This window comes from Hyaena hyaena, unplaced genomic scaffold, assembly GCF_003009895.1.
Source record: "Hyaena hyaena isolate Hyena2069 unplaced genomic scaffold, ASM300989v1 scaffold_493, whole genome shotgun sequence".
In the NCBI taxonomy this organism is placed as follows: domain Eukaryota; kingdom Metazoa; phylum Chordata; class Mammalia; order Carnivora; family Hyaenidae; genus Hyaena; species Hyaena hyaena.
The window spans coordinates 894,580-907,009 of record NW_024081125.1 but is presented as its reverse complement, the minus strand read 5'-3'; the positions used below and the strand labels follow the sequence as shown (position 1 = coordinate 907,009).

Sequence of the window (12,430 nt, the reverse complement as noted above, 5' to 3'; positions counted from 1 at the left end):
GGGAGAAGTGGGGAGGGATAGAGGGAGCGAGAGAAAAAGAGAGAGAGAATCTTAAGCAGGTTTCATGCCCAGTGCAGAACCCGACACGGGTCTTGATCCCATGGCTCTGGGATCATGACCTGAGCCGAAATCAAGAGTCGATGCTTAACTCACTGAGCCACCCAGGAGCCCCTATCCCTTCCAAATTACTAGTTGCATTCTATCCTAAGGAAGACCTGTGTCTTCTCCTCATTTATTTATTCATTAAAAATACACATCAGTGTGGACTCATGGATTCTATTTTCCTCCATGGGACCTAATCTCCTACCATCATCATTTATTTTGATGTTCCAATTTCCCAGATTTGGCCAGCGGGAGTCCCCCTTCAAGAAGACTACTTTGTCCTTTTGAAATGTCTCCCTCTTTGAGCATTTTCATATTTTTTGGCACAACAAGAAGGTCCAGGCTCACGTATGCTTTCTCTGTCCCAACCATAAAATCAGGTATTTCTTCGAGGAGCTCTGGTTCCTTTTAATGGAAAATGGTGTTTCGGTCTGGGTGTTAGGTGTTCTCCTGGATCGAGGGCTGCTGCTACCTTAGGGTTCTTTCGGCCGACAGACGTAGGAAGTATCCATACATAGATAGATTTTTATATACATTGAACGCCTTACGTTCACATCAATACTTCCAATTCCAATCTGAACAATCAAGCCTTCTTTTCTCCTCTCTGTATTTGTAACTCTATTCTCTAATGGTGAGGAATGTGGCTTCCATGGCCCTCTATATAGTTTCTAATTTGTAGGGTCCCCTTGTATATATAATCGGCCACCTGACTTTGCAGGACTCTGCCCCACCTTCCTTGTTTTGGCTCCGACCTCCACACGGGCTGACTTCCTAGCTGAATAGGGGGATATTCAGGGCTATGTTCTCCTACACAGATGGAAAAGCAGAGGGAACCAGCCAGTAGAGAAAGATACACAGATAAGCAGATACAGAGGGGGAAAAAAAATCACAGAGAGTACCTTTGAGTTCCTGAAAGCTTTCCAACTCCTGGGTCTACTTCTTTGCTGCAGCTGTATTCCTGCTGTCAGCTTTTGTGAGAAGCTTCTGCAACCTTATGATACAGTTCTTCCCTTTTGGCTAAGCTGCTTGGGGCTTGTTTCTGTTACTCGCAAATAGAAAGTCTTAAACAAAGGTATATTTGTATACTGACTTGTCCTTCAAAAAAGAAAACAAATTATGGAAATAATCAGGGCAGAGGGAAAAGAAAAACTCTGCCCACAGAAAATGCATACCACATGGTACTATACCATTGCTTAACGTGGGCTGAAATATTAGCTCCAAGATTTCTAGTGATGCAAACAAAGTGTGAAACACTATCCCTGACAAGAGTTTATGTCTTCGGATATAAAACCAAACTAGTAACTGGAGCATGAATAGAAAGATCATTGGAACAAAACACAGGGTCTACAAGTGAACCCTTCAACAAATGGCCAATAAGTGGCAAACCGTGTAGCCATCTGGAACAGAATGAATTTGGATCCCTCCCTCATCCCACATGCTGGGTCGGTTCCAAACGGATCAATGTTTAATTGCAAAAGACTGGAAGTCTAAGTGTCCACCAATAGAGAGCTGATTGAACAAATTGAGGCACATGGCAGCAATAGAGTGTTATGGGGATTGGAAAAAAAATAGCAAGGGGGCACCTGGGGCACTCAGTCTGTTAAGCGTCTGGCTTTGGCTCAGATCATGATCTCACAGTTTGGGGATCTGTGCTGACAGCTCAGAGCCTGGAGCCTGCTTTGGATTCTGTCTCCCTCTCCCTCTGCCCCTCCCCCACCCACACTCTGTCTCTCTCTCAAAAATAAATAAACATTAAAAAACTAACAGCAAGGACCTCTGCATATCTTGCTATAAAACATCTTCATGATATTTTATGTAAAGAAGGCAAGGTAAAGCCAGTGTGTATAGCCTGCTACCATTTTCGTAAATGAGGAAGTCTTGGCTTGTAGGCACATAAAAAAATTCTTATGATGAATGAGTAAGAAATATCTGCTTGGGGACAGGTGTGGGAGAGAGATTCTGTCTACTGTATACATTGTTATGCTCTCTGATGGATAAACCACTTGCATGTACCACTTTTTTTAATTAAAAAAAAAAACTGGTGAAAATCAGACAAATCTGCTGATGGAGAAGACCAGCCAGCCTTGACAGATGAAAGGACAGCAGAAGGGGCCAAAAGTTTTACCTGCCCACAAAGTCCCACGCTAGTGCCTATTTTCACCCTGGGAAGCCATCCTTTCCACGAAGGATTATCTCCAAGAAGCCTCTATGTGTGGTACCGGGGAGGTCTGTCGCCCACAGTGGGAAACGTGTAAGAAACGTGTTTATGGAGCTCTGCCCAAAGCATTCCATTTCCTAACTTTGCCCATGAACATTCTATGTTTAGGGGAAACTCCAAGCCAATCTGTGGCAGATTTATGATCAAAATTTGAGCACAGGTAATGATAGCACACCAGTCCGGAAGCCAGGCTACCTGGGGCTCTAACTTCAGATCACTTATTAGCTGCCCACTTGCTGGAGGTTAGTCAGTGTCTCCCTCTGTTAAAATGGGGCCAGTTACAACGCCCATCTCCACATTTACATCACGGGCCTGCGGGCCTTAGGGCAGCCTGCCTCCGATAGCAATAAAATGTGGGCCACATAAGACATTAAAATTCTTCTAACACTCACATCAAAAAAAGAAAAACAAGGGAGACTACTATTCATCCCACCGTGTAAAATACATGATCACTTCATCAGGGCATCAGTAAGATAAATTATTAGCGCGACTGTACTGTCTTACAGTCTTTTTTTTTTTGGTAAAGAACACAAACGTCAATGAGTTCCAACCAGCAGAGCACGATTGGGACTAGCCAATTTTTAAGTGCTCAAGGGCCACACGGGGCCGGTGGCCGCTGTACAGCACACTATCTATCGAGCACCTAGTAGGTGCTCGGTGCTAACGCGTAAGATTCAAAGCATGGTCCCTGTTACCCCTTCTCGTCTGCAGTACACCAGCCTAGCCCTGGAGTCCTCTGGAAGAGATGTCTCCATTTTGGGATGAATTAACAGGATTCTCTTTAAGCCCATCTCTTACTGGACCTCCATGTACACTTTAATTCACAGCCACGAGGCAGAGGGCTGCGACCTATGCAGATGAGCAATTTATATAAGTGCCCCCCCCCCCCCCCCGGCCCCGTCTCCGTCCCATTGTCCGGGTATCCCTATTCCCGGGCGGGGGCGGGGTCTGTTGTCTCCCCAAATGCGGAGGGCCCCCGCACCACCACCGCGGGGGACAAGCGGGCGAGTGGGAAGGCCCTTTAAAAAGGGGGGGCGGTGGTCAGAGGAGGGCTGAGCCTCCGGAGAACAATTACGGCCGCGGGGAAGGGCCCCGTGGAGGGGGCGGAGGGTGTCAGAGGGGCAACAATGGAGGCGGACGAGTCCCGAGAGCCGGGAGGTGCTGCCGAACTCGGCGAGCGCTCGCAGCCTCGGCGCGCGGGCCCAGGAGTGCGGCGAAGGCGCCGGGCCGCAGGCGGCGGATCTCGCCAGTCCACTCCCGACGCTGGGCCGCCAACGCCGCCTGGCTTCCGCCTCCCGCGTCCGCTGTCTCCCGGCTCCTGAATGGCTGCGGGGCCGCGATTAACCTTTCACCGCCGCGCTCTGTCCAATCACAGGCTCGCTCTCATGCCGGCGCGGGGCGAGCGGGGCCAGGCGGAGCGTGGGGGCGCGGAGTGGGGGGTGCGGCGCGGGCGCCGGTGGGATTCTTCAAGCGGCGGTGCGCCGTTGCCGCGGGCCGTGCGCGGGCTGCGGGCGAGCCGGGCTCTGCGCAGTCTCCGCAGGCGCGGGCGGGAGGGGTCGAGGCGGAGGCGCGGCGCAGGCTGCTCCAGGCCCAGGTGAATGGAGTAACCTGACAGCGGGGACGAGGCGACGGCGAGCGGGAGGAAATGGCGGCGGCGGCGGCGGCGCCAGGCGGCACCGGGAGGCCTGGGCTGTGACGCGCGCGCCGGAGCGGGGTCCGATGGTTCTCGAAGGCCCGCGGCGCCCCGTGCTGCAGGTGAGGCGGGCTCCCGCGGAGCCGCTTTGTGTGCGGGGCGGGGAGCGGCTGCGCCCGCCTCCGCGCGGAGGCCCGCGTGGGCGCCCGGGGCCCGGACCCGCCGAGCGGGGCAGCCGGCGCGGCCAGATGGCGCGGCCTCGCCCGCTCCCGGGCGGCGCGGCCTGCGGGCCGGGCGTCCACCGGGCCGGGCTCCGCGCCGCCCGGCCCCCTGGCGCCCCTCCGGGGTCGGCGCCTTGGAGGGCCGCGGTGCGGTCGAGCCGGCGGCGGTCGGGGCCGCGGAGCCGGCGCCGCCGCCCGCGGGCCCCGCGCGGAACAGGCTTTGACAGGTCCGGTTACGCACGCGGGAGCCGTGCGGGACGCGCGGCGGCGGTCGGGAGCACCCTGGGGGCCGTGCCGGGCCTGCTCGGAGGGCAGGAAGGCCGGCTGTCGGTGCCGGCCGGGAAGCACGAGCCTTGGGGTCCCGCCCGGCCGGCATTGATTGTTGGTGTGTATTGGCTGGTGACCAGATCTGGGTCTCCCCCCCCCCGGGGCTGGTGGCCCGGGCCATCTTTCCGCCCCTCCCCTCCGATGTTTTTGTTGCCAGAACGCCGGAACCCTGCGGAGGGGCCTTTCTTGAGGATTTGTCATCCCTGGGCAGTCGGTGTCTGTTTCAGGTTCCCGCGTCCGATTTAGGTGGATGGTCTAGAACAGCCGAGCTGCCCGGGAGGCTTTGCCCGCAGCCGGGCGAGCGCACCGCGTAATGTATCTTTAATAGCCTGGAGGTTTGTAACAACGAGGATGAGCCAGAAGGAGTCCTTTGGTCTTGAGGGTTCAAGTCTGTGCGTTTGTGAAGAAAGTCATTCTTGCGGGGGACACGTTCCGGATCCATAGGAAAAGTCCGAGCATTCTTAGGACTCTCACGAGATGATTCATCTTATTAAGGACTCATCACTGAAGTCTGTGCCACATGGAGGAGCTTCTGGCTTTGAATTTTCTGAGTCTTTACAATCCCGACTTTTCAGTTGTCCTCTGTTGCTTGTTTTTCAAGTGCAGCGCACTCAGTGAATGGAAAAGGGCAGGAGTTAGGAGTTAAATAACTTGGAAAGTACATATATATATATTTTTTTAATGTGCTCTAATAGAGGGTTCACCAAATTGAAAATGTCTTGATGTAAACATTAAATTTTCTCAAGAAGAATACACACCTGAATCAAGAGCTCCAACAATTTATTGGATGATGGTGCAGGATTCTGAATGAGACTGCTAGGGAGTAATAGTTTTAGTACTACTAGTATTTGGGGGAATATTATTAATATCTAGGCTCCGGAATAATCAGTTTATTTCGCAGTGTTGTCTTTAAAGCCCTAGCTACCTGTGGCACATGTGTATTACATGGAATATACACTGTACACATAGACGTATATGCACACGTGCATATAATTAAGAACTTCATTTAGGCCATATAAAGCTTACTCTATAGATTAGAAATACTGTAAAGATTGCCAGTAATAGGGTCACTATAAATATTTAAATGGCAACATGGGTTAATGGATTTATTCATGTCATAAACATGCTGTTTTAAGAAAAGGTGTAGGAGTCCATTTAATTCAGGGAGAAAAGATCTTTTCCTGTAGGTATTTAATTTAATGCTATCAGCTCATCATCAGAGGTTAACTTCTGTCTATTGTGTATTATGCCTGTGACTCTTGTTTTTGAGCAGATACAGCAAGGTTGTTTTCTTGTCTTCGTTTTGGAAGACCTTTTATTTTTATGTGGCTCGTGATTCTTACTAGATAGTGATTTTGTGGTGTCACAGAGTTGGCATTTCTTTTGGTGTAGTGCTGCCTTCTAGGAATGATTCTTAGGATGCCGAGACTTCCTGCCGCTATCTGACACGTGACATGTTTGTTTCATCTGAGAAATCAGGTATTTCATAGAGCTTCTCTCACTCGTGACCTGATTGATATCCTGTGATCATTACTTGTGGCAAAGGAAAGAAAGGAAACGTTTATTAATAAAAAATGCCTCCTTTTTCTCTGCCAAGATGTTTTGCTGCTTTTGTATACATGCTCATTCAGTCTTCCCTGCGACCCCCAGGCAGACTCAGTATCATCCTTCTTTTATGTGCAAGGAGACGAAGACTCAGATTAATTGACCTGAGTTAGGAATCTAGAAGTGGCAGTCAAAAGTCAGTCTTGGTTTGATTTCAGAGCCCTTGCGTGTGGGCTCTGTGTAGCACACTGCCTTGTTGTTTCAGGCAGATTTTCGGAGAAAACCTGCGTAAGACGCAGGTGAATCCTGGGGCGCCTGGGTGGCTCAGTCGGTTACGCATCTGACTTTGGCTGAGGTTATGATCTCACGGTCTGTGGGTTCGAGCCCCGCTTTGGGCTCAGTGCTGACCACTCAGAGCCTGGAGCCGGCTTCGGATTCTGTGTCAACCTCTCTCTCTTCCCCTTCCCTGCTTGTGCTCTGTCTCTTGCTGTCTCTCTAAAATGAATAAACATTAAACATTAAAAAAAGATAAATCATTGAATGAATGAAACTCTGACCTTAAATAGTCTGGTGACCCCTGATTATCCGACTCATTCATATTTTTTTCCCTTTTTGTTGTAAAATCTGCATAACGGAATTTACCTTTTTAACCAATTTTAAGTGTGTAGTTTGGTGGCCTTAAGTAGATGCATGTTGTTTTGAAATCATTACCACCATCCATCATCAGAACTTTTCCATCACCTTCACCTGGAACTCTCCCCACTAACTCCCCATTGCACTCCCCTCCCAGACCTGGGCATCTGCCACCCTTCTGTCTCTGAATCTGACTGTTTTGGGAACCTCATCGGAGTGGAATCATCCAATATTGTCAGCACAGAGCCTGCCATAGGGCTTGAACTCATGAACCACGAGATCATGACCTGAGCCAAAGTGAGACGCTTAACTGAGCCCCCCAGCGCCCCTCAGACTCTCCATTTTTAAGGCTGAATCATAGTCCGTGTACATGTATATACACACCACAGTTTGTTTATCTGGTTTTTCATGGATGGACGCTTGGGTCGCATCTGCCTTTTGGCTTTGTGACTAACGCTGCTGGGAACACACGTGTACGAGTATCTGCTTGAGGCCCTGCCTTCCGGTCAGGCTGTTTCTTGACCATCAAAACACTGGAGTCAGAATTATAGCTCAACGCGAGCTTTCTGAGGGTTGCCCTAGGCAGTTACACCCCCTACCAATAATCCCCCTCTGTTCATAGACGACTTTAATCTCCTTGAGGCCCAGGATGTACTCATTTTATGACCTCGCTTCCTATCACTGTGTGGCAGGTACATGTTCAAAGGCGTGAGTTCAGTTGACTCACTGTGGGGCCCCGTTGTGCTCTGAGGGTGGGTGCGAGAGGACGAAGCCGGGAAGATCTGTGTTTAATTCGTGTAAACAGTAAGTGCGAGCCAGGGGTTTATCTTGTTTACCTTGTGTTCTGCCTTTCGGACCTTCAGGGGTTTACCTCCTTCACAAACCCCAGCGGACGGATGCGTGTTCTACTGGCTCTTCACGAATTTCTTTGGGGTCGTTTTTCCTAACTTGCCGAAGCGGGTGATCATCTGGGGAAGCAGCACACTCTCTCTTGTGGTCCGCCCCCTGAGCCCGCCAGGTGGATCTTTTGCTCCCTATCTTCTGATTCTTTGATGTTCACCAAATCCTTTGCATGATAGAGGCTGACTTTTTAGTTAACAGCTCATTTCTGCGGAAGCGATTCCAGCAGTAGTACGGTCTGCGGAGAGACCGCCGCTTATTGCTTTATTATGTGTCTACGTCGAGAAAGGACTTGAGATGGGCTCACGCTCAGGGACAGGCTTGAGAAGACCGAAAACAGCGGAAAAGGTTGAGGGGTAGAGCGTGGAGGTGGCTGGAAGGAATTATGGGTGAGAGGCTGAGGGCGAGGACAGCCTCAGCATCTGCACGTGACCAAAGACTTGTTTTGTCTTGTTTTGATTTTTATTAGTCAAAGCAAAAGAGGAAACAGAACTAATTATGTAGTTGGCATTGATTAATGAGGGGAAGCGTACCAGGAGAAGCAGACTTCTGTCTCGTACGAAGAAGACTCGTTTGGACTCTTGCATAAGATGCCATTAACAATACGTGGAGAAGATGTGTTCCGTTACAGAGATGCTAGGGAAACGTTTCGCACATGCCGTTTTGGAGAAACTGGAGAAAAGCCTCGGGCAGAGCAGGAAAGCTTCCGGAGTGCAGGTGCACGTCGGTCTGTAATTCGATTCGTCAGTGTTTAGTTCATTAACCTCTCAGGTGCTGTCCCGCAACATCAGTGGTCTCATTCAGGCTTTTGACCGAAGCTGAATCACACTCCAGTCACAAAGGAACCCTCTTCCGGACAGCGTAGGCAGTCAGGATCTTCCAGATTCTCTCTGCCAGTCTTGGGGAACGTGGGTGGGTTCCCTGTCTTACGCGGTGGTGTCCACTCAGTGAATGAACACAGAGAGAAAAGGCATTCTTTCTGAGGTCTGGCTGATGAAATTTAAATCTCCGGTCATCTGAAAAGGCCTTTGTTAACATGGATCCTGAGCACACAGCGGCTTTCCCGTTCATCTGAAGTTGTCAATGAATTTTTGGGATTCTTACGTATACAGGGTTGCTTTACGTTTTATGAAAGTGACTGAGAAGATGCTGCAAGAAAGTGTCTGAGGAGGTCCCGAAGACTCACTGGAAAGAGAGAAAACAAGTCCGTTTTGGCCGAAGCGTTCTCACCTTTGAGGCCCGTGCGGATATCAAAAGTGTTGGCTGTGTTAGGTGGAGAGGGTAGTGTGCCTGGCGGAGAAGGTGCTCAGATTTGCCTGATGGGTTGATTAGTTTATATTTAATCTTTTCGAGTAGTCCTTAGAAGGCAAGATAGATTCACAGAGAGCGATCTTGCTTGTATATTAAGGCTTTTAAAACGATCGTTACTCTTCTGGTTTGGGACGCATCATGCCGTCCGATTTTTGATTCTCCTCCGTTTGTGATGTACAGATGATTAGGTGCAGAGAAACACTGTGGACCAGGAGAAGTGTTAAGAAGCCCCTAGAAGAAACTTGCTGTAGAAATTGGGAGTTGTACTGGTATTGACAGCATTCTCATGGTTGAGGCGGCCTGACTGTGGCCTGACTGTGGTCCTCGGTGGTGGTTCTGTTTTTGCTGACAGCTCAATGTGCAATAAAGTAGCGATTTAAAAAAAAACATGTTTGGAAAATGGCCTGGGAATTAGATGTCTGCAAGCCCGTTAAGAATTTTAAAAATAATGTACTTAACTCAAATAATGAGAGAAGGATCTCAGTTTAAAAATTGATCATTGAAATGATGTAGAAAGTTTCTTTTTTTAAAATTTTTTTTTTGTTTTATTTATTTTTGAGAAGGAGAGAGACAGAGCACAAGTCGGGGAGGGAAAGAGAGAGAGGGAGACACAGAATCTGAAACAGGATCCCCGTTCTGAGCTGGCTGTCAGCACAGAGCCCGACGCGGGACTCGAACCCACAGACTGTGAGATCATGACCTGAGCCGAAGGCTGACGCTTAACCCACTTCCAGCCGCCCCTGGAAGTTTCTTTGACTAAGGAGTTAGGTCAATAACCCTATTTGAAGGGGAAAAGAAAGGCCGGAGACTTCTCTAATACTCGGAGATTCCGGGACTTGTGCTTTCCTGTTGGTTATAGCCCAGGAGAGCAGAATTAACCTGCCAAACCCAAAGATTTGAAGGCCTCTCCCCTTACACGTCTCATGAGGACCTCTGATCAGTGGTATTTTAAGCTTTATCCACCTTGCAGAATTAAATACTAATATTTTGTTATGGCGTTATAGGGATGTGTAAGATCCAGTTTTTGACCTCAGAGAGACCAAGGTTCAGATGCGGATCGCTCCGGGTTGTAGCCGAGGAACATAGGCTGTACGGCCATCTTTCTGAGCGTCAGCTTCCTCATTGGTAAACTGGTTGTAAAATCACCTACTTGAGGTTGTGAGGGAAAAATGAGTTTCTGAAACTCTCAGCCCTCTTCTGGCATGTAGCTCCTGATGGATAACATTCGCCTGATACTGTTTTCCCTTTATCTGTATTAGAGAAAATCTTGCTGTGTTCCTAATGTGATTGTATTGTGATTCACCATCCCATCCCCCCATTAATGCTATAGAGATGTGTGTCCCAATCATTTATGATGGAAGGTGAAAGGGAAAGGAGGGCTTGAGAGCCGCATTGCATAGGCAGGTGTCTCTGCTGAGAATTGTCTGCGCTGCATCATATGGTTCTGCTCTCTGTCTGACTCGGTCCCTGTAACAGTGATATCAGGTGTAACTGTGCTGGTGTGTCGCTGACTTTCCCTGAATAACCATGATTCTCCTGTTATGCACGAATAAATACATCATCCTTGAATCTGTATTTCGCACCATCACGAACTCTTTATGTATCTGCCACACATCCTTGGTGTAGGCCAGTGGTTCTAAACTCTTGGGAGACTACGGATTTGCTGAAAGGTGTGAGTCTTATTCCCAGAAAAATGTACGTACTCATAATTTCACATAAAATTGTAGGAGGAGCAGGGGTCCCTTCTGAATTCTTTCTGCACAGGCTCGATTAGGCCATGTCAACACACACACGCAAGTCACAGGTTAAATAAGGAACAGGGACAACATTCTGGATGATTGAGGCACAGGCCCCACATGATGGATGGACGGACAGGGACAGAGCAGCCTAACGTGCAGTTAAGAAACCTCTGTTCTAGCTTGATTTTCCTTCTAAATAATGAGCCTTGTGGTGAGGGCAGGTCACCTTGGTTTTTCTAGACTTTGACTTTCTCACTAGTGAAACGAGAACGTTTACAAGTCCCTGAGTTATCTTCTAGTCTGTGATGTTTTAGGCACCCATAGAACCCCGGGACCCCTCCATTTCAAGCTGAGAATTTCGACTAAACGTGGGGCATGGAAAATAGAGGTCGCATTTTTTTTTTTTTTTTTTTTAGTATTAAGGTTTGTTTACAGTGACGGGGGGGGCGGGGAAGGAGACAAGGGAACTGTGGGTGGTTCTGAGCAGGGATGTAGGATGAACACCTGGAGAAATTGTCTTGAAAAGTAGAGAGAGCCAGATTTTGGCTTGAATGGATGGCAGAATCTCTCAGAGAGTTGAGGCCTTTCATCATCTGTCTCTGCTCCCAGTACAGCTTGGTAAATGTTGGTTCGTGAGGAGAAAATCTAACATGGTTTGAAGGCTTTTACCTGGCCAGGAGGGTGAGGAACAAGTAACCCATCAGGAGGCCTTGGGTACTATTAATGAGGAAAGTGTCTAGTGGTACTTTGATTTTAAAAACTTTTATTTTGTGTGTTTTTAAAAAATATTTTTGAACATTTATTTATTTTTGAGAGACAGAGCATGAGTGGGGGAGGGTCAGAGAGAGAGGGAGATACAGAATCTGAAGCAGGCTCCAGGCTCTGAGCTGGCTCTCAGCAGAGAGTCCGACGTGGGGCTTGAACCCATGAACCGTGAGATCATGACCTGAGCCAAAGTTGGACGCTTAACCAACGGAGCCACCCCGGCGCCCCTTCTTTTGTGTTTATTACTATACTGAGAGCACCTAGTTTTTCTAACAGTCTTGTATAGCTAAGCATTAAAAAGGGAGAATCTTGAACTTCTAAATCTTTAGATGTACCTGCTGCATATAATAAAGTCAAGTCATTTATCAATCTTAGACCAAACATAATTTTGAGTGTTTTAAGGGAAAGGCAGAATTTTGTTGATAAGAATATGTGAAAAAAAGATTTAAAAAAACAAACTCAAAAGACATCTAAGTTAGGCATTTGAATGCAGGAGGTAAATTGAACTGGAGGAAAGGCAAAAGCTGTAATTTCTTGTCTGAACACAATTAGCGCCTTCAAAGGAATAATTCTTTTTTGCTTATCTATATATACCCTTAGTTTTCAGCCCTTCTTTGATAAAACATGGGAAATAAGGCATTGCAAAATAGTACTTCCCTTTGGGGATATGTTTATAAAAAATTTCCACTGACCTATGATGCAGTTCTGAAGGAAAACATTGTTTTGACACCCAGTCATTGTAAACACCTAGCTTTTGTGTTGGCGAACGTTAGGAAAAGAGAATTCTGGGAAGTTTGTTTTACTTGTGAGTTGGGTGTGTACTTCGGCCAAGAATAGGGAAAGGAACAATTTTTTTGAAAGCCTTTTCTTTAAAGCATGTGCACAAGCACACACGGATAACACGCACACATATACACACGTGATATGCACGCACGTAGTGTACGAAACCTGTATTGTTTGTGTCTGCAGCAGGTGCTCGGGTAAAATGCTCACTTGTGTTATCTGTATCGAGTGAAGACACAAATCACACAGTATG

At 48.1% G+C, this 12,430-nt stretch overlaps 1 protein-coding gene across 3 annotated transcripts in view; it reads left to right on the top strand.

Annotated features, from left to right (window-relative positions):
• Nucleotides 1-3,824: 3,824 nt before the first annotated feature.
• DICER1 (dicer 1, ribonuclease III) overlaps nt 3,825-12,430 on the top strand; it is a 66,734-nt gene continuing 58,128 nt past the window's right edge. For all 3 annotated transcript variants that reach the window (XM_039254558.1, XM_039254557.1, XM_039254556.1), the window contains exon 1: nt 3,825-4,075. The gene's annotated coding sequence lies outside the window, so the exon portion shown is untranslated. The remainder of the gene's footprint in view (nt 4,076-12,430) is intronic.